This window comes from Capsicum annuum, chromosome 12, assembly GCF_002878395.1.
Source record: "Capsicum annuum cultivar UCD-10X-F1 chromosome 12, UCD10Xv1.1, whole genome shotgun sequence".
Classification (NCBI taxonomy): domain Eukaryota; kingdom Viridiplantae; phylum Streptophyta; class Magnoliopsida; order Solanales; family Solanaceae; genus Capsicum; species Capsicum annuum.
Window position 1 is genome coordinate 191,764,432 of NC_061122.1, and position 6,710 is coordinate 191,771,141.

Consider the following 6,710-nt stretch of genomic DNA (forward strand, 5'->3'; position numbering starts at 1 on the left):
TTCATCTTTAATTTTAGTTAAATCAATATAGTTATTTCTAATGATGACTAAGTTTGAATCATTTCAAATGAAATTGGTCAATTGATCACTTTACTTAGATCGAACATACTTAGTTAATCGTGTAATTACCATGAGATTAATTGAAACTGTAATTGAACTTATTAATTCATATTTTATTTTAGTAATCAATTTAGTTATTACTAATAATGACTTAATGTGAATCAATAGATGACTAACATGTTACAACAGATGAGTAATTTGTTGGAAATGACCAAACAAATAAAAATATCTGTTGAAAATGACCAAACAGATATAGACATCTATTGCAACAAATGACTCACTTGTTGTAACAACTAATTCATTTATTGAAAATTATCAAATAGATATAGACATCTGTTGCAACAGATAACTAAGTTGTTGCAACATATGATTCATCTGTTGGAAATTACTAAATAGACAAAATATGTGTTGAAAAGCAATTTAAAATACTAAAACTCAAATATTTTTTAGGAGAACTCAAACGTTTTCTCCCTTGTCTAAGGTCTTGTCTTCAATTTTAGTTAAATCAATTTAGTTATTATTAATAATTGCTTAATTTGAATCAACAAATGACTAACCTGTTATAAGCATTTATTGTAATAGATGACTAACTTGTTGCAACAAATAGGTGATCTGTTGAAAAATAATTAAAATACTAGGGAACTCAAGTATTTTTAGGAGAACTCAAATGTTTGTCCCATTATCTTAAAGACTTATCTTTCATTTTAGCTAAATCAATTTAGTTATTACTAATAATTGCTTAATTTGAATCAACAGATGACTAACATGTTGCAACAAATGATTCATCTGTTGAAAATTATGAAACAAATAGAAAATCTGTTATAATAGATGGGTTATCCATTAGAAAGCAATTAAAATACCAGGGAACTTAAATATTTTTAGGAGAACTCAAACGTTTGTCCCCTCGATCCTTTTGCATTTGATGTACGATACACTATTTTTGTCTTCTTTACTTGTTTCATGAAATTTTTCATGTGTTTACTTATTCGTTGTGCCCTTGTTGAAATTTTTAGAATTTTTTAGATCAAATTTTGTTCGTATATCACTTGGACATTACTTCATAGGTGATTTTGTAAGTATAATTATGATTTTTGTTGAATTTTTTATTTGGTATATTTGCTACTGCTACAATGGATAGAACCTGCAACATGAATCCAATATATAAGTTATTTGTTGCAACAAGTGAGTAATCTGTTACAACATATGACTAATCTGTTGCAACAGATGATCCATATATTGGATTCATGTTACAAGACTATAATACAAATCCAACAGATGAGTAATCTATTGCAACAGATTAGTCATATATGTTGCAACAGATTAGTCAATATGTTGCAACAGATTAGTCAATATATTGCAACAGATTACTCATCAGTGCAACAGATTACCCATCTGTTGGATTCACGTTACATGTTTTATCTACTGTTGAAAAAACAACAGTAGCAGATACACCCAGATGAGAAATTGAACTAAAAATTATAATTTTACTTACTAAAATCACCTATAAGTAATTCCCAAGTGATATACGAATAAAATTTGACCTAAAAAAATTTGATCAAGTAGCAATAGTAGCAGTAACAACAATGTTCCACAACAAGAAGATGATGATGATGAACAAGAAGAGATGATAATGAAGAAGAAGATGATGATAATAAAGAAGAAGATGATGAATAGAGCAACAACAACAATGAACAGCAAAAATCACGAAGAGAGAGAAAACTCCAATAAATGAGAAGAGAGAGAAACGTGCCTTTTTTTCCTCCATTTCTAGTTATATTAGATTTTACATTGGATCAAAGTATAAATTAAAAAACTTGTAGGTTATTTTCAAACTTTTCTTACTTTCTTAATCCTTAATAAAGTAATTGTCACCTCCACTGTGTCACCCACACTTCATTTTAAAACTCTTTTATCGCCTAGAGCTCAAAGCCCCATGTAAGTTTTATATTTGATGATATAATAGTAGCTTATAAAAAATATTTAGCATATAAATGTACATAAAAATTTCATCTATTTTATTTCCATCAACTTAAAGTTATTAATTTTGTAAATATCGCACGAAGAGAGGCCTATTTCACTTCTTTTTATGAATCAATTTATTTATTAATTAAAAAAGCTATCATATTTATTACAATAATCATATCTAATGAGTTACAAAAAAATCTCAATCTATTTATATTCTCTACTTAAATTACACAACTTTCAACTCTCGTATTTACCTAATTCATATGGTTAATCATTCTATAAATTCCTAATTTTTTTCAGTTGTGTGCTATCGAAAAAGAAACTCAAAATCAATCATTATTAAAAGAAAATTTATAAAAGTTAGTACACCGTTTTCATGTTATTCTTTACAAAGAATATCATTTAGTATTCTTTAGCATCCAAATTTCTTCTTTATTATCAAAGGAATTAACGTTTTCAAGGAATTATTTATTATTTTACACCCACTTTCTTTTACCCATACAGTAATTTCAAAATTAATCAACTTTAATCCTTTTTATTACTTTCCAATTTCATTGTAATTTAATGTATAATGAATATGATATTTATTTGGAATATCAAATGTCCTTTTTCTATTTGTATATATAAGTGACTTGAAGTTGGAATAAACTTAATTTTTTTTTCCATTTCAATTTCAGTTCTTTATGTCACATGTCATTAATTTGTATTACCCTATGTCTCCACTTCTTAATAACAGTGTAGCTACTTTTAAAAAAAAAAATATCGTTCGTTGGTGAAGTTTTTCTTTTTCTTATTTAATAATTTTGATGTGATCATTTATATGTAGGTGTTGTGTTCAAAGTAAATGTATGTGAATGAAAAATGGAGGAAAAAATAGTGAAGAAAAAGTAAGTCTACACTAATAAAATGGAAAGTCTGCTCACATGAAGAAAGTCTACTAAATTCTTCCAGATTGGTGGGAGAAAGAAACTTTCACGTGTTTATATTGAGAAACACATCTCCACTTGGATAGTAAGACAAAGAACAAATAGATACCTCGCGTCGTCGTCGCTCGGCTCAAATTCGGATTCGTCAAATGATTGATCAATGAGATCTATCTTTTTAGATGCAGGTGTAGCGCAGAAGCCACTGAAATTGGGACAGTGTCACCTGCGGCCGCAGTTCGGGCGCAACTGGGCGCTACCTGACATATTCCTCAGATATAGACATTTTATCCTGAAAGGAAAATTCCATAACTTTGAGGAAAATTCCATAACTTTGGGTACTTGAGGGAAATTATTTCCTTAAGGACACTCCGTGAATTCGGAAGACTTGTCTTTAACTTTCTATTTCATCTTATTTAGATCATTTTTTATCTTGTGTTGAAGATGTTAGAAACTTCAAGTTGCTCTTGACAAGTTTGTCTTGAACTTAGTTGAAGTGTATACTATATAACATACAGATTTTGTGTACCCGAAAACATTAAAAATAATAGTAGGTTGATGAACGGAAAAAAATGAAGAATCTAAGAAAGAAGATAAAGACGAGTAGAAAAGGAAAAGGAAGAATAATGCCACAAACTAAACAGTTAGATCAAAAATTACAAAATACATTTTTTTATGAACTTATTAGAATAAAAAAATTGCCCAAATATATTTCTTGCACAATCTATTTTTTCCTTCTCATTGTATAATTTTTCTTAATTAAAGAGATTGAAACTTGCAAATTTCGTTTAAGTTTTTATAGATTCTCTCATCGTAGTCATCCCTCTTTGATACTATTAAAGTAATTGACATATATATTGCAATTAGTACAATTTGATGATTATATCAAACAAGTATTATTTAATATAAAGGAGTGATCGACCGGTTAAAAAAGGTAAAGGGGAATCAGGGAGGAGGAAAATAGTGCAATATGGAGATTTCTTTCTCTTATTTTTTTTTGGGGATGGCGTGGGGGTGGGGTGGGGGGGCCAATAAATAGGTAGAGAAGTATGAAAGCAAGCAAAAGAATATGTTTTCTTTTCTATTTAATTTTTTTTCTTTTCTATTTAATTTTTTTTTTTTTGGCTTATTTTAAAATTTCGAACAAGGATATAAAATTATGAAAGTGTCCAAATATGGCTCTATAATAAAGTAATAAAACAAAAGTGAAACATATTTGCTTATAAAGACTTTATGTATGGAACGTATATGGAGATAAATTTTTCTCAAAATTCATTCTTCTTTTAGACGATTTTTTTTTTTGGGGGGGGGGGGGGGGGGGGGGGGGGGAGTTTTAGCGTTATCTATATTAATTATACAAAAGTCAAAATTAGAGAAGAACTACAATATTAAAAAAGTTGAAGAACAAAAAAATATTTCAAATATTTAAACTTTAAACAATCTCACGTAGCTATAGCACTTAGTACAATTACTTTAAAATTTCTTTATTTGTTTTCTCCCTTTTATTTGTTTTAAAATAATTTTTTTATCTCCATAAGCCACCTCTTCAAATTCTACTCTTAATAATATTCATGACTTCTATTATTTTTATATTCATAATCCCTAAATATTAATTTTTTTTTTTTTAAATGTCTTAAGGTATTCCTTCATTTTAATCTATATAAGTTGATATTGTTTTGATCTTATGAGACCTTACATACCCAAGATCATCCTCTCTCATATCATATTTGAAGTAGTATTATTGGTATATTTTTTTGTGATATAATATTTATGCGTTAATTTGATTTATGTTGGTTGTCGTGTGAGAGTGAGTGTTAACAAGAGTTCAGGAATTATTCTATGTAAGTATGATTTTTGTTTCATAATATGCTATCCAAGGTCATCCTCTCATTCCAGATTTGATGTAATAATATTATTATATATCTTATCGTATTATATTTATATTTTGTAATTTGACTTGAAAGAAAAAAGCTTTTGCATTTATATTGAAAATTTATAGTTCTTTCATAGAGAATAATATTTTAAACTAAATGCAAGTAGTATGTCTATATCTTTTATTTTGCTTATCAGTTATTTGTCTTTAATTTTTTTCATTAAATTTGGGATCTTTGTCTTTGTGAGAGCCTTTTTTTAACTACGCGAAGTGCGGTCAAATACACTAATTTATAGATGATGGCAATGGAAAATTCAGAAATTTTATATTATGGGTGCTCAATTATTTTTAGTTCAAAAATTCTTACATAGAGTGGGTACTCAGTTAATATATATGAATGAATTTCTAGATTTTATACATAATTGGTAGTGTTTGTCACAAAGTCAATGGGTGCTTAGTCACCCAAAGTACATGATATAGGTCCGTTACTGAAAAATGGATGGTGCATTTTCCTAAAGTCAAACCAACTCCAAATATGAATAGATATATAAATCTTTTTCCAAATAAGATTGAAAATAAAAAAACAGGATTAGGTCATGGACTTTTTGGCTGAAACATGGGCCACGATCCAACATTCACTCCTTTTAACACCGCTATTGTTTTTCATTTTTACTGTGGCAATGTTCAAAGGATAAATTACATAAAACCATAAACTTAAGAGACCTTATTACCCACAATCTCCTACCTTTTATACAATTACTTAATATCACAATTTTTGTATTTTACTCTTGACACATATGAATAAAATCTCCACCCTACTTTTACTCCGCAATTAATGCATGCAATCTGTTTATCTTTAGAGATTTATTTTCCAAATATTTCATCCCATAAAATCTCTTCCAAATTATCATCAATTGATACAACTTTAACATATTTTTATTTATAAATATTTGATACATTTAACATATGTTTGACATATGTAAATTATTTATTTTGGTGTGATATCAAATTTTTAATAATTAGTGAGCAATTTTACGAAATGTATCATTGTGATACATCTGGAATCAGGTGCATCATTATGATACATCTGAAACCAGATTTATCATTTCTATGATTTGTGCCTAATTTTACTCCCCATAATAATTGAACCTGTTACTTCCTAAAATAAAAATATTTTATGTTTTAAATATATCACTAATTATATGTATCACGTTATAACATATGTATCACAAATTTAAAAATTCGAGATATGATGTAATCTAACAAATATTTAACTTTAAATTATTTATAAATATTTGATACATTTAACATATGTTTGACATTTGTAAATTATTTATTTTGGTGTGATATTAAATTTTTAATGATTAGTGAGTAATTTTACGAAATGGATCATTGTAATACATCTAGAACCAAATGTATCCTTATAATACATCTTGAATCAGATTTGTGCCTAATTTTACTCTCCGTAATAATTGAATCCGTACTTTCTAAAATAAAAATCTTTTTTATTTTAAATGTATCAGAAATTATATGTATCACGTTATAACATATATATCACAAATTAAAAAAACCGAGATATGATGTAATTTAACAAATTATTGAAATAAAATGTTATAACACTTAAACATTCAGGGATTTATGTAAGCTAGCCATGTTCAAAGTCAAAATTCTTCGGCCACGTGAAGATGTTCCTGAAACCATTCAGATTATGTAAATTTGCTTTCACCTTCTAGCTAACAATATAAGCCTACAGTACTATAGTTACTCATCTCGATTTAGATGTTAGTTCATAGCTGTTATCTTGCTTTCTAAATCCATAGACAACATCAGGTAGCTATTGATAGTAGAAAATTTGTGTTTCATTTATAACCTGATTTAATGAAATCAAC